Genomic DNA, 25,189 nt, shown 5'->3' on the forward strand with positions numbered 1-25,189 from the left:
CGAAAGGTAATTTAATTTTGTGAGGGGATTTTAATTGTATCCTAGATAGTCAGGAGACCACCAATAAAAGACCTTTTCATATTACTTCTACAGGGAGAACTCTTAAAAAATGGATAGATAATTTGCAATTGTTAGACTCATTTTGTCTTAAAAATGATAATTCATTATTATTTTCCCATATTGACTATAGATTCAACACCCAAATGAGAATAGATAAACTATTTGTATCCCAAGATTTAAAAATGAAAATATCAGATTCTTCTATAATCCCCTGCCCCTATCTGACCATAACTCACTCATTATTAAAATTCAAACAGATTTTAAGAGAATGATATCTACCAAAAGAATTTTGGCATATTTCATCAAATTAAAAGAGTTTAAGCCATGGTTGGATTTGGAAATACGATATTTTTTAGATTCAAATTATACTACTGACATAAATATAGTTATTTTATAGGATTTCTTAAAGGCATACCTTTATGGTAAAATTATTTCTTGGTGTAACAATAAAACAAAGGAATGGGAATCTGAACTAGTTAATATCCAAAAGCAAATAAAAGAAACTAATGTAAAGGATGGGAAAGATCCAGTTACAAAAAAAAAGAAATTGGAGAATTAAATAAAAAATACAATGATATCTTAATGTATAAAACCAATTTGGCTTTGGAAAAATTAAAATTAAATTCTTACTCAGGATAGCTAGTGCACTGTAATTTACCTTTTGGAGAAGGACCATCTTTATTAGCTGCAGCCTATCTTCAAATGTTAAATACAGTTTATTCCATTTTCCATCTAGTTTTTTTTTTGAACAAAAAAATGTTGTTTAGAATGAAATGTATCTTGCAAAAAATGTCATTTATTTCCAAAAGAAGATAAAATTGCATGACCCAGTTAAAATCAAACACAGCATTTTAATTGTCTTGTTTTTTTTTTTTTATCCTTAGCAATTTGCAGATATTGTACAGGAACTTTGCCACATGAAAGAGACTATTTTATGCCGAGAAAGCCAAGTAAAGCATGCAAGAAGTTAAATCATTTTGCAAAATGCATAAATATGCACATAGTAAAAAAACAATAATTTATTTTTGAAGGAAAGTATAACAGAATACAAAGAATAAAAAGACAGGCAAGAAAAAAAGTAAACCAATATATGCAATCCGTTAAATTATTTTATCATAATCTATAAATCTACACAGAATAAAGAAGAAGAAGGTATAAATTAATGTAGAAAATAAAAAAAAGGTATATGTGAAACTCATTCACAGCTGTCACATCAGATGAGATGCAAATAGCCTACTTTTATTGATCGCCACCCTACCTTTCTGTAACCAAATTTCTATCTATTTACTTTCCCACTGTCTTATGTAGACCTGGTTAAGGCATTTGACGCTACTTCCCATGCAGGCATTATTAATAAAATTCTAAATCAGAATATAAAATAATATATTGTGTGATGGAACTGGTTGTCTGACAGATCCCATGTCAGGATATATGAAATGTGTTAAAGAATGTTTTTATATAGTGATGGGCACAATACAGATAAAATTTCACACATTGCAGGTGCCACTTCTGAAAGCAAAAAAGTTATTAGTGGTATATCACAGGACTCAGTTTTGGTTCCTTTCCTATTTTGCACCTATTTCTTGGACCTTGAAGTCAGCATTCCTGGCATAGGATTAACTAAGTTTGCAGACACTAGGGAGTACTCTTTAAAGTGCCACAATGCCACTAACAGTAGTACAGGGAACAGTGGGTGGAGGATGCAGTAGACACTAGGAAATACTCTTTAAGGAGCTGTAATGTCACTGACATCATAATGGGGATTAGGGGTGGGTGGATCCACTGGACACTTGGGATGACATAAAAAGTGTAGTGCCATAATGGCACCAATATCATAATGGGTATCAGGGGGTGGGGTGAACCAGTAGACACCAGAGATGATACAGAATGAAGCACCATACCAGCACCTATGGTAATACAGTGATTAGAGTGCAGGAAAATACACAAGACAACCAGGGCCTAAAAGATGCATGCTCTAATGTCACTCTAACTGTTATAGGGCTGGCTGGAACCATGGGAGGGAAGATAGGGTAGGGATAGGTACAGGGACTGTGTAATGTATGCCTGTATGTGTGTTTGAGTTTGTGTCCTTATTTGTGTGAGACAGCGACTGGAGGGGGGAATGTTACTACCTACATGACCAGAAGATGACAGCTGCAGTGTGGATTGGGTGTTCTTATTCAGTCTTCAACTGACTTGCAATTACTCCAATATGAGTTAGATCATGTTAACAATTGGTGCAAGGACAATGGTCTCAAATTAAACGTAAAAAATGTAACATAATGCATTTTGATAAACAAAACAGTTTCACTTACTGAATAGGTGATGCACCCCTCCAATCAGGCACAGTTGTAAGGGATATAGGCGCTCTTGCTGGTAATTCCTTATCATTTCTCTGTCATCTCCACAGTTGTTCACAAAGTCTTTTTTATTTAGCTCATTTCATTTCCAAAGGCATCTACACTAGATCAAAAGACACATGTATTTGGCATGTATTTGTCTAAACATGTCACACAACTTGAGAGATCTCAGAGATTTGTAACTAAAAAGATCAGTGACCTCAATCTTCTTAGTTATCAGGATAGACTGTCAGCCATTACTTTAGCCATGAAAGATCCAACCCTATTTAACCTCCTATTCCTTCATAGAAGTAATGCTAACTCAAATAGCAGTTAAAGGAACTAAAGCTTCATCAACAGATAAATACAGAATGTTGGCATGATAGATTCATATTCCAATATATCCCTCAGCTGTGGAGCAAATGTCAACACCATGTCAGTCAGACTAGCACCCTTTCCACCTTCCGAGTAAACCTAGATAATTGAATGGGAAAACATAAATTCTTCCCCAGCCTATCTTGTCTTGCCAGGTGAACAGGTGAATAGGTGAATATTTTATTTTGCTAGGCTTGTAATGGCCAGTAGACTGATTGCCTAATACTTACCTATGAACCTATGTTGTGACACAAAGAACTATGCACTTTATGTAAGATAAACAAGATACAATAAGTTATATTTTAATATTAAAACAATATGAGTATAAACTGACATATTTTTATTTGTTCGGCATATCAGAAGGTAGACAGTGGGCAGGCAACACTGGTTTCCCCTTCTAATCCTATTGGACAAGCACACTTAGCACAAGCTTCCTCACTGACTGAACCTACTTACACAAAACGGGGGGGGGGTTTGATGCACCCCGGTCTCAAACATCTTCAACTAAGTGCCTGGATGATTCAATTCTAACTTCTTATAGACACCTTTTTCCAGAGGATGTGCAACAAGTACTAAAGGAGGCACGAGAGCCTGCTGCTAGAACATCTTTTACTGGTAAGTGGAAAAGAATTTCTAGTTGGTGCCTAGCCAAAATCCAGGGCTCTGTCAAGAATTATGTACTACTGGTTTTCAAATATTTGAGTGAGTAACTATCCTCTGGCTCTCTTACTCATCTATTAAGATTTATCTTTGGCCATTTCAGCATGTCTTCCCATGGATCCTGTACGTACTTACTTTGTTTTAGTGAAACAGTATTTAAGGGAGTTTTATACCTGAGACCTCCTCACAAATAGATTGCTCCTTCCTGGGATTTTATCTTTGTGCTGGAAAAATTGGAACCTTTTCATTAAGCAGATTTAAGAGTCAATTCATAAAAAAATGTTCTTCTCAATGTTCTGACATCTGCAAGAAGAGTATAAGAGTTGCAAGATCTCATAGTGGGTGAACCCTATCTGGTCTTCCATAAAGATAGGGTCTCATTAAGAACAAACCCCACATTCATGCCCAAGGTGGTTTAAGATTACACCTTGAATCAAGTCATCAGTCTCCCAGTATTCTATTTAGGTCTTCAGAACTAAGAAGAAATGATTGATTGTGTGTAATCTGGATGGGCATAGGCAGCTCAAGTACTATCTAGACAGAACTAAGTCCTTTAGAAAAGTTCATAAGTTATTTATTTCTTATGCTGGGACAAAGAAAGGACAACCTGTGTCAAAGCAGACTATTTCCAAATGGTCGTTCTCAGTTATTGCCTTTTGCTATTTGCACCTGGTAAACCAGTTCTAGGTAGTATAAAGGCTCATTCTACTAGATCTTTGTCTTCTAAGGCATGTTGGATATGGCTGGACTCTAGAAGTACTCAAGGCTGCTACATGGTCCTTTGTGCATACCTTTACAAGGCTTTACAAACTGGAATCTTTTTCTAGATTGTGGACAGACTTTGTTAGTACTATTCTCCAGGGGCTCCTGGATCTATTCCCTTCCTCTTCCCAATTAGGATAGGTTCCGTACTCTACCTACATAGCCTCAAGGCTACTGCAGCAGTGAGAATAAAGAACATAGTTCAGTTGTGTACGTTGCAATTACCATAACAATAGATGCTCAAATTCCTTACTGTTGCAGAAGCTGCACCCACCTTCCACCCCTTATTTTTGTACATAGTTATTTGTTGGTATATTGAATTGTTTATTTAATGTTTCTGTAGTTCAAGATTGAGAAGCACTTTCTTTAACCTTTGCAAAGGAAAGCCCCGAAGATATTTCACTCTGATTTATGATATTCCCTTCACAGTGCTGCCTAATCAGCAGTCAGATTGAAATTGTGGGAGAGAGCAAGAGCTTACTGATGTTAGGTCCTGGGCTAGACACAACTCATATAGCCTAAAGGTTTCTAGAGTGACAGATCAAACACTAGACCTGGTGATGAGATGTGCTATTTGCAAAGTAAAGCATCTAGATCACCAAAATTAATAATTATATATTATGCTTCATTGGCATACAGGGATAAACCTTTGACTATGACTTAAATGGCCTGGATTCATTTATCAGCAATGGTGTTGCAGAATTTGGCAAGGAGAGAAGGAGGAAGAGAAAAAAGCCACTGTTTATTTACTCCCTCAAGTGGTAAGGTTGCAGTACACTTTGCTTGGGGTACAATTCCTATGGTAAAATCTCAGATGGAGCCTAGCGTTCTGGTGAGAAGAACTGCTTCAAAGGGGTCAGGTCTTTACAAGTGTTACAGCCCTTCAGGAAGTGAGTGAAACTCCCTCAGTAAGGCCCACTATGTGCTGAATGAAGCCTGTACTATACTACTGGGCATCCACACTGGGATTAGGACTTAAGTACAAAACCCTCAATTCAGAGGTGTACCCCCTCTGATGTTCAACCTTTGTCTGTCTAGGAGGAAAGAGTAAGCTGTAGATCCTTTGCTTCCTGGAAATAAACAAGACAGCCAGTTCAGAACCAAGGGTAAAGTTTGATAGACACCAGGAAAAGGAGTAAAGCAGAGAAAAAATAAAATTACTCTAATTTTAATTTTTATGGACTTCCAACATCCCACACCTAGATTAGATTGCATATAGGCACATCCCACTTACAGAGCTGAATTTTGGCTAAGCACCACAGACCACTGTTTCACTGGTCTCTGAACTAATATCCTCCATTGCCTCTTTAGCCATGGTAATTGCCTTTCCCTCAAATTATTTTCACACATGCACACGCACACATACACAATTCCTAAGGAAGGCTGGCAGATTTCTTCAGTTTCTTATGCACTTCTTCCTGACGTGGTACTACTCCACCACCTTGAATTAGGGCCAAAGGTAGCACTGCAACCTGCTACTTGAAAGTAAGCCAGACATGAAATCATACCCATTATTTTTTTCATTAAATGTAGGCCTAAGCATTCCAGTGGGAGATTTGTGCTACACATTGATTTAACTAACAGTGTAAATAATAGTTACTCTCTTCTAGATAAATATCAATGGATAACAATAAAAAACACATAAAGAAATGCTGGCCACAACAGTGTAAAAAGTTAGTTAATGAACTTTACCAAATAAGGAAAATAGTGCAGATACAGATCAAAATACAAGTATTTATACACACACACACACACACACACACACACACACACACACACACACACACACACACACACACACACACACACACGCACACACACAAAATGAAAAGCAATGAAAATAGACAATGTGCATGCAGAAAAACCTAAGCTCCAGATACTTACATTCTCTAGTTAGAGCTTATTATATAAATACTATCCCTAACTATTATAAGATGGATAACCTAATTAATAATCTCCAGGCAGATACCTTTTCCTGATGAATTTACCCAACAGACAAGTCAAGTTAGCATCTATACTGCGGCATAGCAGGCAGCTATATACATTGACTTTTTCCTAGCCCCCCCCCAGTGTTCATCATATAACTATGTCTCCTTTCTGCTGGCCTCTAGGAAAAAGTTAACCAGACAAATTATTTTACTAACGATATCCATAGTAGAGATTGCCATTACGCATCCAAGTTTTTTCCTCTCCTTGGCCTTCACCATGATGTGTTTTAGTGATATGAAGGTCATTAAATCCATCAGAATTTATGTCTGAAAAGCCCATTCCTGTTCTTTTATCATTTTTGTTACATTTGTAAGAGGAGACAGCAAAGCTGGAGATCCAACATAATTCAAAAGACATCCATTTTTCTTTTATATTCAAAAAGACAAAAGTCACACATTCTTATAGCCATGAGAATGACAATCTCTCAGCAGATGAACAGCAGAAGAAAGAAAGAAGAAAAAAGTAGATTTTAACTTATTCTGGTGTTATCCCTGTCTTCACAGCATTTAATCATTCTGTGAGGAAGGATATCCTGAGGGGGGTTGCTGGCTAAGGCTAGAGGGAGAAAAGGCCATACCTTAAATTTATATAGAGATGTTTGTTAATAATATGAAATGTGGCAATAAAAAAATAAACAATAAGCTTGTTGTATAAAAACAGTATAGATTTAGGGGCCATCAGAATAATTATAGAAATAAACTTTCTCTATTTTTTGACTCACCAAACGCTCATCCTCTTATACAGATCAAAACCCCACCTAACAGACAGAACTAGACAAACCATAGATCTGATGTTGTCAATCTTCACTTATCCTTGACAACTGGGAAATGATTCCATTCCTCAGAACCAGCTCGGCCATTACATAGTTTGTACAAGCCAGAAACTCTTGAGCTAAGAGTCTAGACACCATACCCCTCTCCATATTACCTCAGATCTCATTGGCTGCTCTTGTCGCAAGATGTGTCAGCCTGTTCTCTCACAGCTAAGTAAAACTTTCTAGCTTTTTTCCTTGATCTTCCTGTACAATCTCATATTGCCTCATATACATAAATGTATATATATATATTCTTTCTGTAATTCTTCTACCCACATTTCTTTGTCAAGTGAGTGTGCTTCTTTTTACCATGCAGTTTTCTTTTCCTACCATCGTTGGTAGTACCTCTCTAGATAATGTTGGCCTAAAATTGTTGGTAGCTTCCCTTTACTTGTGTGTGTGTGTGTGTGTGTGTGTGTGTGTGTGTGTGTGTGTGTGTGTGTGTGTGTGTGTGTGTGTGTGTGTGTGTGTGTGTGTGTGTGTGTGATTACTGCCTGACCTTTTGTATTTTTTGTGATTGTCAACATGGCGGATAAATCAAAAGGCAGTAGCGGCTGTAAATAGTGCCAGGATTGTGGACAGAAGATGTCCAATTCTGATGGGCATTCTTTCTGTGTTCATTGTTTAGGACCAGCTCATCTCCAACAAGACTGTACTATTTGCCAGGCATTCAGTAACTAGGCCTTAGTCAAAAGGAAAAATAAATTAATTTTGAAAGGTCTAATTAAGTCTTCTTTTGAGGAGGATCTATCCAGGACTGACACATCTCCCTGTAAATCTGATCTTTGACTTAAGAAAAGCCACTTAGTGCTGACACCCCCTTGACTCCAGCAGCAAAAAAGCATAAGCCTTCCACTCCCACCACTTCAGCAGAACTGAAGACTAAAGTTTGGAAACTGTCAGAACCGACTACTTCAGCACCACCTACTATGGCACCACAGACCTCGGCGGTGCTGGCCACATCAGTATCGACATCTTCAGCATCTCTGTTGGTACTGACTCCACCTACTGTGCTTCCACAAATGTTGGAACCTCCATCAGTGTCAAAAACAGATATAATTACCACACTCAGGACAAGGTATTCACCTTATACTGAATCCTTTGTGGGCAGCTCCCAAGTCCCTTTTTGACAGACCTGAATCCCCCTCAGGATTATCTGTCCATTCTTCAAGGAGTCTAACGGAATTCAATGTTGTGAGGTTGGTGGATCAACTCCTAATGGTCAGGGGTCTTTATGTTTCTTCCCAGACCCCTCTCCCTTCTGGAGTTGGTGTTTTTTCTCCCAGGACTCTTCCAAGTCTTCCTTCTCTAACCTCCACTGAGGGCTTATAGCTTCTGACACCAATCCCTCCAGTTACAGCTGCTCTGGTGCCATCGGCATTTCCCCCTTCAGTTCCAGGATCTGCCTTGACTTCCTTGGTTCCCTCAAAACCAATGGACTCCCAGGATCATAGCTCCACTGTCAGGTCTGAGAGTTCCAAATTAGTTACAGTTTTTTATTTGGAGCGATCCTTGACTGTCTGAACCTCAGCTGATGTGGGCTGTACCTCAACTCTTGCTTCAGGGGTAGGTCTCTCGGAGCAGGGTGTGACCTTGGTTCCAATGTTGTCCTTCTTAGTTCTGGGCTCCCATCCCTTTTGGGGGGGGGCCTGCCTTCCAGGTAATGGAGAGGGCATTGGCATCTCCAGGCTCTCAGCTGGCCCCTTCTGTGTTGGAGTTTTATCCCAGGGCTCCGTCTTGCCCAGAGCTGCCACCAACCTCTATGACTAGACAGCGAGCATGTAAGCTGCAAGATACCCATGCACAGGGTGGCCCTTCTTCTTCTGAGTCCTTCTCAGAGATTCCCACTGAGGAGTCCCCAGAAAAAAGATATGTAGAAGGAAGCACTTAGATTCCCCTAAGGAATCTGTCACAGAAGACACGGACTTCAATGATGGGGAGGGTTCCACCTGGTCACCCCAGGAAGATGTCTCCTTCGGAGACATTCTAGAGATTCTGAAACAGTGGGGTAACTGAAAACCAAAAGACCCTAATGCTGAGGAGTCAGTGTACTTCCAGGCTTTTGTTGCTCACTCATCTACTTTATGGATGACCCCTCCCGCTGACAATCTTATTAAACTGATTGCACAGTGGGCTTGTAAGGCTATTGACTCTGTAGAGCCAGTTCCCTGGAGACCAGTTAAAATACTCTCAACTCCAGAGGACCACCAGCTTTGGATTAAGGGGTTAGTGGTAGATGCTATGGTGGTGGCAGCATCCACCAAAAAGGAACTAGCTGAGGAGAGTTCCACTGTTTATCCCCCTAAGTGAGAGTCCAGGGAGATGGATTGATTCAGAAACTGAATGTATGCTTCATTGACCTTCGCTTTAAGGTCCTTGAATTGTGTGGCACATTTCACTAGGCTCAAGAGTGATCTTATCAAGGAGTTATCAGATACCCAAGCAGGAGCTGTGTCTGAAGAGGTCCAGGATAAAGTGGCCTCCTAGCTAGCCACCCTGGAGTCTATTTCCAACTCATCGATGAGGCTGATTGTGCATACAGCCAAAGGGATGACCAGGGCAGCAGGTTCTGGCATTGCCATAAGGCATCATGTCTGGATGTGCTTGTGTGAGTTTGCAAAGCCATTGAAGTCTTCCTTTGTAAATGCTCCTTTTGATGGATCTTCCTTATTCGGCCCCAAACTCAAAAGAAATCTAGCCAGGTGTGAGAAAGATGGAAAGACCCTATGTGCAGTGGGCATACACTTTTCTGCTCCCCAACGATCCTACTCTAAGAATCAGAGGAGCTGGAAGATATGGTTGAAAAAATCCCAAGGGCCTTTTCAGGACACATGTGGCTGTGGCTCCATCTCGGGGTAGAGGGAGAGCTCTAATGGAAGATGCCAACCTCACGGCAGAGGTGGCCCACAAAGTCAGGGTTCTAGAGATTCTTCCTTTGGACAATCCTACCAGCGCTCCTGAAAGGGGGCCCAATTACTTACCTCTGAAAGCAGTCCAGGGAAGATTTTCTCTAGACTCAAGAGCCTGGTGGCAAATAACTTTGGATACTTGGGTGCAGAGGATTATTACCAGAGGTTACCATATTTCCTTCACTCTTTTTCCAAGATCAAAATGAAGACTCCCTGATGTGCCACTCAATCAGCGGGATCAAGCAGCATTAGAGCTTCAAAAGCTGCTAGAAAAAAAGAAAATTCAAGATGTCCCACTAGTCCAGATAGGATCCGGATTTTACTCAAGGTTCTTTTTGGTGCCAAAAAAGACAGGGGGCTTGAAACCAATTCTAGATCTCAGCCTTCTGAACAAATTTGTTCAACAAGAAAAATTCTGGATGGTCATAGTTCAGTCTATATTTCTCTTTCTAGAGGAAATGACTGGATCTGTTCTATAGACCTTCAGGAAGCACATGGATTTGCTCTATAGACCTTCAGGAAGCACATTACTGCATACAAATGGAAAAATGCTCCAAAAGGTTCCTCCGCTTTCAGCTAGGAGCCAGTCATTTTCAATTCAGAGTGCTTCCCTTTGGCCTCTCCACAGCCCCAAGGGTACTTAACATGTGTCTGGCAGCAGTAACAGCTCACTTGAGACTGCATGGATTCCTGGTGCTTCCTTATCTAGACGATTGGCTCATAACCACTCCCCCAAAGCATCTACTGCTTCAAGCAACAGACTTCATTCTGCACCTGTATCCTCATTTGGGCATTACAGTGAAGCAGTCAAAATCTCAGCTAAGTCCCACTCAAGATCTAGACTTTATAGGAGCTTGTCTGAATACCATGCCTTGTGTAGCTTTCCTTTCTCTTCACAAGCTGCTGAAGATAAAATCCCAAGTACAAGCCATTCTCTCCAAAGACAAGGCTCCTGCACTTCTAGTCCTTCAAGCTTTAGTGTCCATGGCACTGACCATTACCTTAATTCCACTATCAAGATTTCACATGCGGCTGATACAATGGCTTCAAATATCCCAATGGTCCATCCTAACCCATCCAATGACGCATCCAAATTTAAAATTGGTGGATGGAATCCTAGGAAATTATTTTAGGCTGTCCCTTTGTTCCACCTTAACCAAGGCCAAAGTGACCACAGACACCTCCCAGATTGGGTGGGGGTATTATCTGTGAAAAATAATCCAAGGCACTTAGTCCCCAGTACAGGCAAATCTGTATGTCAGTGTTTTGGAACTGAGGGACAGTGCTCTTAGCACTGCAAGCCTTCCAATCTGTCCTCCCTCTAGGAACGATTGCAATTCAGTCAGACAACATGTCAGTAGTCTGGTACATCAACAAACTGAGTGGAACCAAGTCTTACCCCTGTGTCAAGAAACTCTCAGAGTGTGACAATGGGTGATATCCTCCAACCACTTTCTAATAGCAAAGCACATCCTGGGGAGTTTGAATTTGATAGTGGACAAACTGAGCAGATGCATTCTCTTGCCTCACAAGTGGTCTTTTAATTTCAAAGAGATGAAAGAGATTTTCTGTTGCTGGGGCCAGCCTTGCTGCAACCTCTTTGCATCACCCTTAAACAACCAGTGCAGTAGCTACTTTGTCCTAATTCTCCCTCGGGGAATCTCTGAGAGACTCTGTCCTTCACGACTGGCCCTTAGAACTACTCAATGCTTTTCACCCCTTCCCACTGATTCCTCTCTTCTTAAAGAAAGCCAGCAGGTTGTGAAGCAAGGTGATCCTCATTGCACCCTTCTGGCCTCGGCTAATCTGACTCCTCTTTCTGTGGCTATATCGAATTCACCATGCATTAATTCTGGACCCAGTTCTGAATCTTCTGTCTCATTCACAGGGACTGGTGCACCACAATCTTCAGAACCTCAAGCTTATAGCATGGCTCCTCCAATTAATTGTGTTAGTCACCAGCCAGAATAATTTATCTTCCCCAGTCAAATAAATTCTACTGGCTTCCCATAAACCTTCCACCAGTAAAATCCAAAAGAAAAATCTAGCAAGGCTATACTTTCCACTGTGTCATTACTTAAACTTCTTGTATTAGAGGCAACATGGAATATAATCAAATGGCCATTTAAGGACATCAGGTGTTTCAGCTATATGGCAATTCTGAATGTCCACAACTTTTATCTTTTTAAGTCTATTTATGGACAAATGTAAGCCAATAAAGTCAAAGCCCACTAGCTGTGGACATGCCTGTTTCAGCTTTCTTATGGCATAATCTGCACAACATAAATGGTACGTATCACTAACCTTTAGAAACACAGGGTTGTAGTTCATAGGTAGTTGCTAAGCTATCAGCCCAAGGGCCTAAGTAAGCCTAGCCAACAAGGTTCCCTGACTTACGTCACCCAAGAAAGTTAATTTCCTGTGCCCCTGTTGAGCAGAGCCACAGAAGTGATCCCCAGGTTATATTTCCTATTTCCCATCCACTCATCAGGATTTTTCTTGGAGTGCTAATGAGGAACTTTACTTGACATAGATGGGTTAATAAGTCCTGAACCTAGGGCCCTTTAAACTACAATCAAAGCAATGTTCCATTATGCCATTTGAGCTCTAGTAGTACTCAGCTGATATCCATAGCCATTAGGGTGTCTGCAAAATATTCCAACCAACATACTAAAACAATGAGTAAAAAGGTTACGAGAAAAAAATCAGTAAAACCCAAAAGAAAAATTGAGTTAGTGGAGTTTGGCTTTATTGGCCTGAATTTGCCCACAAATAGACTTAAAAAGATAAAAGTCATGAACATTCAGAATTGCCATATAGCTGAAACACCTGATGTCCTTAAGGGTTCATTTGCATATATCCCATGTCACCTCTAATACAAGATGTTTAAGGAATCACAGAGTGGAAAGTCTAGAACTTCAAGATACCACTGATTTTTTGAACAAAATCAAAGATATAGTTGTTGAAAGGAATGTTTTTATGCCATTTAGTGTACACCTCTATTCCTCATGAAGCTGGGATAACAGCCCGAAAATATTGGTTGGAAAAGGTAGATGTTTACTGTTTTGAGTTTAATGACTTAATTTAACATCTTACAGAGTGTGGAAACAACGTTTTTAAATATGATACTATTTTTATTTGAAGATGAAGAGTATGGTTTATTTATGGGGTATCTTGAAATTATTTATTTGCAGGATGCAAGAATAAACAACTTCTTATAATATATTAGGGGACAGTATAGATACCTGAATGATTGTTGGATGGTTTGGTACAGACAATGAATCTGAAATTCTGAATTTTCCACAATATGTGCATTCAAATAAACTTAGAATTAATTTTGCAAGAACAATAAAAAACACTCATATGCAGGTCCTTGTGTCCACAGCAAACTAAAAAAAAGTATCCAAAAACAATAGGAGGACACAAGATTGGCTCCAGGTTATAACACTTTAATCAGGCACAAGTGCTTTCACATCTGTTTCTTCAGCTGCATAAAAACAAACTGAAACTAGTCATACTTTTAAATATTACTGAAAGCATCACATGACAATACATCACATGTTTATATACACTCCATTACTATAAAAAATTAAAGCTTTATGGTAACCACAAAATTGCTAAATATTAAAAAAGAATTATAAAAATGTAATCAAAATATTTCTTATACACTCTGTGCACTATAAAAACATTGTTAAAGTACATATTCTTAAAAACAACTACTTTACCTATGTAGCGGTCTGGCCTTTAACTTTGGTCTCAGTGGTAGTTGTTCATTGAGACCATGTCCCATGTCAGCTCTGAATAAGACTATCCATCTAGCTTCCAGTTCCTCTATTGTATTACGTGCCCCCCTTTTACTCACAAAACTCCTAGCAATGGCCATAAACTTAAATTTATGTTGATTGTTAGTATTCACAACATGTTTGGCCAGGGCATTACTTCTTCTTTGTTTGTCTATGTGATAAATGTGTTCTCTAATCCTCTCCTTAAGTGTATGGTCTGTTTTTCCAATATAAAATTTCTTGCATACTACACAGTGAGCAAGATACACTATATGCTGTGTATCACATGTAGCTTGTACTTTTAATTTATATAACCGGTCCCGATCTGGATGTAAAAATTCATTGCTTATATCTATGTACCCACAGTATGAACATTTGCCACAAGGCTTAGTCCCCATACTACCCATGGGTGTTTTCTCTTCTTTGGGTACACATAAGCGTCTCTTCAAAGAAAAGGAATTATTCAAATTGAAGCGTAATCAGTATCAATCTTTTCATCTTGAAATTTGTGTTAAAGAAGGCATTATACCATGTGGGCTATGTGTATTGAAAATGCCTTCATATTTACCAAATGATTCCATGTTTCTAAGTGAATGGCAGAAACTCAATATAAATGCTAGTCTGGGCTATGTGAGACTGGTTATAACTGCTGCAAATAATGAGGTGAAAACCATAAGCTCTACCATTAGCACCTTATATAATGAACTACTGAATCAATTTGGTGCTGCCATGGTGGATAGACACATGCTTGAGGTGTTTGATTCAGTAGCTGCTTATGAAAGGAAACTTTAGAAAACAAAACTAAGCAAATTGGAGAGAGACAGGACTGATTTTCACTTGGCCAAGAACACAAGAGACTGTGAACAATGCAGTACAAGGCAGGGAGAATGGAGTCTTGTTTAATTCTGTCTCCTTCCCTTTAGCAGCTAACCAGAATGTTGCTTCTCGAGTGAGTGAGGCATCGGTGTATAATGTTGCATACACACAAGATGCTGCAGTGTAGGAACCAGGGGCTAGGAGAAAGACAGTGCAAGTTGTAGCACAAGTTCATAATGCAGCTGAAGGAACAACAGAATCTAATTCTACTGAAAATAAAGGCATGGTCCATTCTGCCAATAGTGATTTTTTACAGAACAGAGATGTGCGGCCTTTGAATTTCCTGATACCTTTAAGAGAACAAAAGCTACCTGGCTTGAAACAACAGAGCAGAGGTCACAGCAGGAGCAGGAACAAGACGAAGGATGATGGGTTGAACTGGAGCCCATACAATATAAAGAAAATTTTTTCAGCCAAAGAAAGACTTGATATGGAATTTATCCAGTCATGCTCTGTCTCAAGATGAGTTTAATTTGTTACAAAAAGGATTGTCTTTCATACCCACTGGTAGGTCTGACTTTGCAGATGTTATATTTGATATAAAAATGTTTGCATGTAATTTGATGTTAAAAATGCAGTTTAATGGCACCGAGACTACACATATGCAAGGTAATCATGTCTGTAAAAAACCTAGCACATTTATACCTGCAGTTAACCCATTAGTTAATACTTTTGAAAAAAAATGTGCATAAATTGAACGATTTTAATGGGCACAAACATTACAAAGGGCAAAAGTCTTGTAATCTAACAAAATCAGAGCATGAAGCTTTACTGGATTTACAGAAAAATGAAACAATAGTAATCAGGCCTGCCAATAAGGGAGGGCCTATAGTCATTATGGATAAAATAAATATGATTTCACTATGTCTCACATGCTGAAGGAAGATGTTTTTTATGGGAAACTGCCTCTTGTTAGGGTTATGCTGTTCATAGAAAAAGTGCATAAGCAATTAAAAGATATGTTTTTGAATGGCACAATAGATAACAGTCTGTTATATTATTTTATTATTTTATAGTTACATCTCCTACTACACCCATTATCCAAGATTTGCCTAAACTACACAAGAGCACTACTGACCCACCCATGAGGCCTATAGTGTCTGGTAGAAACTGGTGTTCTGAAAAGGCATCCATTTTCAATGAAAAATGTTTGAGACCACTTTTAAATAGTAGAGAGTATGTGTTAAGAGACATGGAATAGATTTTGAGAGATTTATACACCTTCAATAATTACAACTCTATTGAAGGTGTTCTCATGGTAACACTTGATGTGGTCTCTCTTTTTGTGTGATTGGGTTGGAAAGTTTAACCAGGTTTATGGAAATGTATTCTGATTTTTCTGAAAGTAAAATTGTACTAGTGAGGAATTTACTGAGCATTGTCTTAGAAAATGGTGTTTTTCTGTTTGGTGATGATTTATACTGGCAGCATAATAGCATAGCTATGGGCTCGTCCTGTGCTAATAGCTACGTCAATGCTGTCATGATTGTATGGGAACATGAGTTTTTATTGAGTAGCCCATATCAGAACAAAGTTTTGTTCTTTTGTAGATTTGTAGATTACCTTTTTATTTTATGGGCAGGTACAGAAGAGGAGTTCTTGGAATTTTTTATGTACTTGAATGCAACCACCACTTTTCTAAGGTTTACTTCTGTTGTCTCATATGAGAGAATAAACTTTTTGGATGTTCAAGTAAATATTGAAAAAGGGAGCATATATACATGCTTGTACAGAAAGAAATGTTATGTTAACCATCTTTTAAGCAGAGGAAGTATGCATCCTACCTATCTATGTGTTTGATAATGTCATTAGGAATCAGGTTTTTGGAGCATCTAAGTTGAATGTTAGGGATGCAGATTTACATCAACAAATGAACAGTACGAGGAATGATTTACTGGCCAGAGGCTATGGGGAGAGAGATGTACAGAAGCAAATACGAGAAGTAGTTAGTTTGCGGTATTCTAAGGTTAGACCTTATTATTTGGATAGATGGTCTAAGGAAAAAGAGACCAGTGGTGATAAGCCTAAGTTAAAGGTGCCATTAAGCTTCTCTAGTGATGTTGGGTCTTATGTGAACATTATACTTAAACACTGGGTGATACTGACCACTGACAAAGTGGTCACAAAATGCATACAGAATGAACCTGAACATTTTTGTTCAGAAATCAAAAGTCTTTGAAGAGATGCTTATGTGCACCCAGAGAAGAGAAAACACCCATGAGTGGTATGGGGACTAAGCCTTGTGGCAAATGTTCATACTGTGGGTATATAGATATAAGCAATGACTTTATACATCCAGATCAGGACCAGCTATATAAATTTAAAGTACAATCTACATGTGATACACAGCATATAGTATATCTCGCTCACTGTGTAGTATGCAAGAAATTCTATATTAGGAAAACAGACCGTACACTTAAGGAGAGGATTAGACAACACATTTATCACACAGGCAAACAAAGCAGAAGTAATGCCCTGGCCAAACATGTTGTGAATACTAACAATCAACATACATTTATGTTTATGGCCATTGCTAGGAGTTTGTGAGTAAACGGGGGGGGGGGGGGCATATGTAATAAAACAGAGGAACTGGAAGTTAGATGGATAGTCTTATTCAGAGCAGACATGGGACATGGTCTCAATGAAAAAATTCCATTGAGACCAAAGATAAAGGCCAGACCTTTACGTAGGTAAAGTAATTGTTTTTAAGAATAAGTATTTTAACAATATTTTTATAATGCGCAAAGTATATGAGAAATATTTTATGATTACATTTTTATGATTCTCTTTGAATATTTAGTTATTTTGTGGTTACCATATAGCTTTAATATTTTATAGTAATGGAGTATATATAGACATGTGATGTAGTGTTGTCATGTGATGCATTCAGCAATGTTTAAAAGTATGACTAGTTTCAATTTGTTTTTATGTACCTGAAGAAGCAGAAGTAAAAGCGCTTGTGCCTGATTAAAGCTTTATAACCTGGAGACTACCTCGTGTGCTCCTGATGTTTTTAGAATTAATTGTGTTTTAAAATATGATATTCCAATTCAAGTACTGATTTTTTTTGGATGCACAGGTTATTAAAACAAGTGATGGACATCTTTCAACCAAGGTATATAGGAAACACTTTACCAAGAATTCATTTCTCTTGAGTTCTGGTTGCCCCCCTGGATTCATGAAGCTCGGCGCAAGGCCGGCGTTTTGTGCCGACCGTGCGGCGTGTAGATGGTGCAGTAGAGCCATATGCATATTAATGAAGGAGCGCTGCTGCCACCGCCGCATGCATAGGAAACGAACGCGAGTGCATGGGGCGTGTCGAAGTACAGCAGGGAGGCGTGGAAATGTCGGCTGTTGAAGTGCAACCTAAAATGCTGAATATTACAGTCTGCCTGCAATAGTAATCACACCTGTAAGTGTCCGTGGATAATGAAACATATGCAAAGAATGCAAGACAGTTCTTGCGAACACAAGAAGCAAATACAAATGCACGTTAGTGAATATCGAGTCTCCATTCCTCGAACAAATGACAATTAAAACCGTGTGCCCATAGCCCAATGCAGTTTACATAGTTATACCAAGTGGAAGTGAAACGCATCATGTTAGCATGCCAATAATAGCTACGTCTAGTGAAATGGTCAGGGTTACCACCTGTCCCACATTGTGAGGGATAGTACACAGCTGGGCAGTTGTGTCCTTACCAAAACCATTCTAAGTGTAAAATATCCTGTGACCGTATGACATAAGTATGTCCCACATCGCATGTAATAGTCATGTACAATAGTAATATCCATTTGTAACATACCACGTTACAAGAAATAGAATAAGGAAGTACACGAAACAGATGGAGCATATAAACTGCTACAACAATAAGCCGACATGTAGGCATAAAACAAAAGTAGTATCCGTAGTATGACTGTGGGTATGTGTTGTCCTGTAGAATCCAATTTGTGTCCAGAAAATATCCCATGCTGGCAATATGAAAAGGTGGCAACCCTACCGATGGTCAGAGCAGTCGGCCAGAAATCCGCCCATATGCGGTCCAAGCAGTTTTTGTCGGGATGTGTAAAAGTTGAATGGGTATTACCCAGGTGTACCTACCATGTCATGAAAGATAAGTACTGGCGTGTATCTATGTGCGTGATGTACAGCATGTGGAAGGTGAAAAATGCCAGGGTAGTCCTCACACCCATACAGGTACCTGACATATGTAGTGTATGCAAATGTGTTCCCTTGACTATGCCATGGGTCATCAACCAAAGAAGGGATGGATGGAGTGTCTGGAATATGTGTGTGGGGGTGATGGGTAATGTTATAATCCACAAAGGCGAGACTGTGTTGGATGCACAATAGGTGAACTGGAGGTGTATGTGGGAGCAGCATGTGAATCAGAAAGAAACACATAGAACAAGCATACACATCTGCAATACAACCTGACAGGCCATACTGTAGAACACAATCACACAAACATGTGAATATTAAAATGTGCGATACACATGTACAGAAACGTCACCGGCACATACCCACAGAATGCTCTGGTCGGAACTGGGCCATCCAAATGTAACACACCTGGATGTATAATTGACTACCCATCATCCCCTCTACAGCACACAACCCACCCCCCATTCCTGAATGTCCACCAAATCCAGCCATACTCGGGCGACTAGCTTGGCGCAGCCATAGCTACACATACTGACCACTACTCATATGTAGTAGGCAGTGTCACCCTAGGCAGTGTCAGGATTGCAAACTATGTATCCCTTGCATGTAAAACCCTAACACATTTTCATAAATACAAAAGAATGGACGGTCATTTCCTTGTTCAATTTTTGGATATCCCTCATGGGATACGTATCCTATGTAAACAGCAGACCTGGTATCATGACACGATGTCCAGTCCTGTAGACATCTGGACAGAAGTTGTATGTGCAGTAGTGGTTTACGAAACTGTTCAGCCTCTAGATGGTTATGCAGAACCTGCTACCCAGGATCAAACACCTGCCCGTGATGCACGTCTCCCCACAAGAATTATCGAGAGAATATATTGTACACAGTCACATAGTGGCACTTGGAAATAAGGTGATTAAGGCACTGACGTAAGCAGGGTACCACCTGACCCACTGTGTGAGGGACAGTCACTGTTTGGGTAGGTGTGTCCTGACCAAGAATGATACAATGGCAAATATCCTGTGAGTGTAGGAAATAACTATGTACCATACGTCATGTAACAGTTGCCTAAAACAGTTATTTCTGGATGTACAATACATAAATCGGACAAGAAACAGAATAAGCAACAAAAGTGCTACAGGAATAGGCTCTCATCTAGGAAAATAATGAATGTTCTAAACCCTGTACTGACCGTGGATATGTGTTGGCCTAAACAATTTGGTGTGTCAAGAATATAGTCCATCCTGGACATATGTAAATGTGGCAACCCTACCAATGGTCACAGCATTCACACAATAACTGGCCAGCCTCTGAATCACCCACAAAACCAGTGACCTTTGGAGGAAAGGTGTTGAATGACACTTGAATGACCAATGACAGTAATTAAGAGTAATAGACGCATTTAACTGCAGAAAACAAGTATTAATACATATGGCTCTGAATCTGTCAACAAGTTTCAGGTTAATAATACTAATATTGTAGAAGTGTCCATGATTGTCCCTGATTTGTCATTGCCTTGTCCCTGTCACTATTACAGAGGTCCATACACATATGTACACCAACCAACTGTCAAATATGTAGACAGTACTATTGCATACCTGTAGTTAAGTCATAAGTGATGTCCAGAATAATATTCATCGTATATGTGACTGAAATAGTCAAATGTGAATGGAAACACCAGTGGAAACACACCCCCACCCTGTATTATGTAGTGGAACCACCCCCTATACTATATTATGTAGTGCCAATATAATAATTTGGTCAGAGGTGGCCAAACTCCTGCGTCTGTAAACAAAGGTAGAATGTTAAAATCAGGACCAACTCCATCCATGTGCTAAGTTTGACATTAGAACAGGGTCAGGGAAGTTCCGGTCACCATTCGGACAAGCCTAAACCCAGCTCACCACATGAACACCCTGACAATCAAACACATGTATGTGACAGGACTATAAGCTTTGGAGTTCTGAATATCCTTGGAGTGAGTAAACATGCAGCACGGGTCCAGAGCAGTAGGGAATAGGGAATGTCATATGTGTAGTACCGCGGTTTTCCCAGTAGGAGAATGGATGCCTGCTGTGTAAGTGAAGTGGTGAGGCATATGTTAGGGTAGCTATGAACCATGGGTATACATATAAATGAAGAAGAACCCCAATAGTGTAGTGGTTAGAGCATCCGCCTAACGCAAATGCATTCCCAGTTCAAGTATGACTATAGCACATATCACGTTCTTGTGTAATGAATGCCTCTGTGCTGTAAAGCCATCATTTAAACATGTAAAGGTGAACGTGTGTTTCGCATGGGGATGTTAACCGGATTCCATCAATCAAAGTGGAACTGTCATAATGAATAAGGCACACCTAAGCACAAAGAAGCTGCAATTAACATATGTAACTCACAATAAGGATATGCAATTCACTTTACATATGAACCCATGGTAATCGATGCGAGCAGGATGTAACTGTACATGGAACAGTAGGTTGTGCAAGTCTGATAACACATGGTTTGACAGAATGTACGACACGTGTCCCAAGACGGGGAGTGTGTGCAGTGTGTAGGGGTGTGTCCATACCCCAGCTGCACTCACAGTAAGTATGAGTCATGAGTGCTGTAAAGGGGTGTCAGGTAGGGGAATCAAGGGTATGCCATAATGGGCATAAGTGTGCAGGTGTTGGTTGGCAGAGATGTATGAGGCACACCCCGTGAAAGTAATTAATATTCATATGTGGGTATAGCAAACGCCTATACCTCCCACACCTAAAGAGCACATCTACTTGATAGTCCATAAACCATTGGGGGAACACATAGGGACTATAACAGTGCCTTGTACCCAATTAGCATGGACATCCATGATTACAAATCAGAATGTAACACAGTCCTAACTAAACACTTCCAGAACAAGTACGTTTAGGTGGACAGGTGGCGGAATACATGGAATGATTAATGAATACATGTATGAGTCATGTACAGCATGTACCTTGACAAATGTGAATGAATACATATGCCCTGTGACTGTCAATGTGTCAGGTTAATAGAACCAATTATCTAAATGTGTCCCTCAGGGTGTTATGCAGTGTCCCTGATACAAGTGGTCATTCTCCCCCATTCGTATGTGAGGTCTGCTAGTGACAGAAAGCGCATATTCCGCCAACCACCATAGGTAGATGATTGCATAATAGTGTGAGGTTACCACCTGTCCGCCTTTGTGAGGGACACTCTACTCTGGGCATTTGTGTTCTGCAAAATGAATGTTACGGCACATGGCCTGTGATATCGGGAAAAGAGGTCATATATTGTATGTAGTGGTGTCATAAAATGATATTGTTGTATCTGAAACCAGTACATGTTATAGGAAACAGTACTAGCAACTATAATGCTACAAGAATAACCTTAATGTATGCAAACCGGTGAAGTAGTCAGTATACTACTGGCTGTGGGTATGTGTTGCCTTACCAAATGTGACAGCTCTACATATAGGTCCTATAGGGCTGCCACCTTTCCAAATGGCTAAAGTGGGAGCTGCACTGTAGAAATGTCAGATGTACCAGGTCAGAACATACCTACAGCCATGCATAGTACAGACATATACATAGTCGCACAAATCAAAGCCTAGTCTAGCAGCAGTCAAGTTGCTTATGCTACTTCGTTGCTCAAATCAAAGCTTAGTCTAGCAGCAGTCAAGTTGCTTATGCTACTTCACATAACATATCGACGTGTCATGTATACAATAACCGTTACATGCAACTATTACAGACACATAGAATATTATATTGTCCTGTAATCGGGACATTAGCTATGGCTAGAGTATTGTCGCATGATACATATGCCTAATGAGGGACTGTCGCATGCAAAGTGGGAAAGTAGTTATGTCTAGAATGTGGACAATCTAAAAGGTAGAAATCCTGCAATAGGTATGCGGTAGCATGACCCGGCTGAAAGATGCATTTCCCAAAACACATTTACATGTCAGCATTGCACAGTATCGGTTCTCATGTATCAGCCAGATGGGAGCAGATTGTATGAGGAAGACGCATATCATATGATGACATCACTGGACAGGCCGCCGAGTCCGTACAGTCGAATGCCTGCCGTCGCCTAATGTTTAGCCATACCCGATACTGTAATCATGTAGTCCGATGTAATAGGCATCACAAGGGATCGCGCCCACCCAGCGTGAGTGACAAATGGAAGCACCAATGTCGGTGCACGTGCAAGTGAGTGAGCGAGCGGGTGTACGTGTGTTTGTCTACCAGTATGCGAGTATTGCACTGTTAAAGAAATGTGGAGTCTAAACAAGTGTAAGGAGCTGTAATCAGAGGTCAGCAGTGCTTAACAATGTGCAAACCCATGCACAACCGCTCTCACCGTCTGGAATGTGCCTTACCCACTCCGTATCCAAAGGTGTCTTTCTGGACGAAAACAAAGAACCATCCTTTGCACGTGTTGGTAGCAATACCCTACACACACAGCTCATGTGAATTCCCAATACACCATGGCATATATACAGACAATGGACAGTACCACACACATACCATACCGCACAGTCATCCAACAGTATAGCAAGGTACTGGCAGATATGTCCCGGACCACTGGTGTTTGTAGACCTGGCCATACTGTGTTTCAGTGTGTGAGCATGCCCAGTATGACTGTTACGCATGTTGTTGACTGACATCACCGTCATACCATCATGTGTTTGAGCATGCCCAGTATGGTCAACTGGATCACATGTGTCACATGTCCATATAGTCAATACTGTGGTGCTGACCCCTGCGTTGTACACCGACAGGTGGCATGCTGTATCTGCAGGGTAGCTAACGGTCATGTGGCATTGACTGTTGCTACATTTCTGAACTGCGTGGTGGGACATTCAACTGCATCCACAGTCCTACACAGCACCGGGGGTGGTGCACCTGACTTTCACATGTGTACATTGGAAGGGGGGGGGTCACAGCTGAGAGTTGTACACATTTGCGACTCCTGTACTGGTATGCCAGGTACTCCATTTCAGTGTGTGTACCTACCTAAATTGCTGGTTGGAGGCATACCAGTGTACGTCAGATCCTAGCTTGAATTACCAGCATAGTGGTTTCAGACGTCCTAGCCTTCACAAACTGCATCCAACTGCCTGACCTGCTGTAGTCTGTTTGTGTGTTTGTGGGGGTTGGGGTCATCCATTGGGCATCTCCAGAGGCCATTGTATAGCATTTCCTTGTAGTGGTCTACACCTTCCAGCTGTATGAGACTTGTGTGGGCTGTATGGACAGACATGATGTTCAGCCCATAACCTGCAGTGGGTTAGGACACCCTGTGTACTACTGGCTACTATTGTGACCCCGGTTTGTGCTACAGATGTCATGGTGCCACTATGGACGTGCACTGTCTGCTGCCCTAACAGTCGGCCACCAAATTCCCTTGTATGCTCACATCCATACCATAGCTACAGGTAAATACACATTCTAATACAACTGCCAATTGGTAGGTTGATTGACTTACCTTGGGGATGTTCCAGAGTTGAGGATGATGCTGGAGGGCTGCCTATGTTGGATGCACACAGAGCACATCCTGTACATGGCTGAGCACAGGTAGTGTCATGTTTGGCATCCCTTGTGCTGCCTGTGAGAGTCAGAGAGGGTGAAATTCCCTGGGTACCTACTGTGTCAGTGTATATGCCATGTGTTGCCTCCTTGCCAAGGGCAGGTCATACTGTGCATGCCTCCTTTCGCCGACTGAGTCCAGCTCAGGTAGTTCCTCCTCCAAGTCACACTGTGCCTGTACAGGTCATGGCATTGGTGGGGGGCTGTGTGGCCCTGCCCCATGCTGTTCCTGCTCCAACTGTTACCGCAGGATCAGATTGTGTAGCATAGCACATACCATAACAATATGTGTGCATGTAGCTGGTGAATACTGCAAGGCTCCATTGGATGTGTCCAGACACCAGAACTGTGACCTCAGCATCCCAAACACACACTCAATTATATGTCTTGCCTGTGCGTGTACCTCAGAATGGTGTAGTTGTTCAGGTGTGTGTGCATTGCTGATGGGTGTCAACAGCCATGAACTCCAGTGGTTACCCAGCATTCCCCACTATGTGACTGTAGGGGATGTCCATATTGCCAAAGGTGTGGTACAGCTGCGTCATATGCCATATATCGGAATTGTCATAGCTTCCAGGGCAGACAGCACACACATTCAGTTTAATACCCTGTCCATCGCATATGGCCTAGCTGTTGGAGGGTATACCCCTTCAGTAACTGTGGGCCCTACCCCGCTCACCAGGTGGTGCTTTGATTTGTATGTGCATGCAGGCTATAGCACCCAGTACCCCAGAGTAGTCTGCCATTTGGTGGGAGAGATGCATATTGCTGGCCAACAAAGCACGTGTGTTGAGGACATGTACGTGTTCACTGGCACGTGGTGACATGGTGTCTGTGAACTGGTGCAATACTCTGGATGCAGATG

Source organism: Protopterus annectens, chromosome 8.part0, assembly GCF_019279795.1.
Source record: "Protopterus annectens isolate FY-2018-M chromosome 8.part0, PAN1.0, whole genome shotgun sequence".
Classification (NCBI taxonomy): Eukaryota; Metazoa; Chordata; order Ceratodontiformes; family Protopteridae; genus Protopterus; species Protopterus annectens.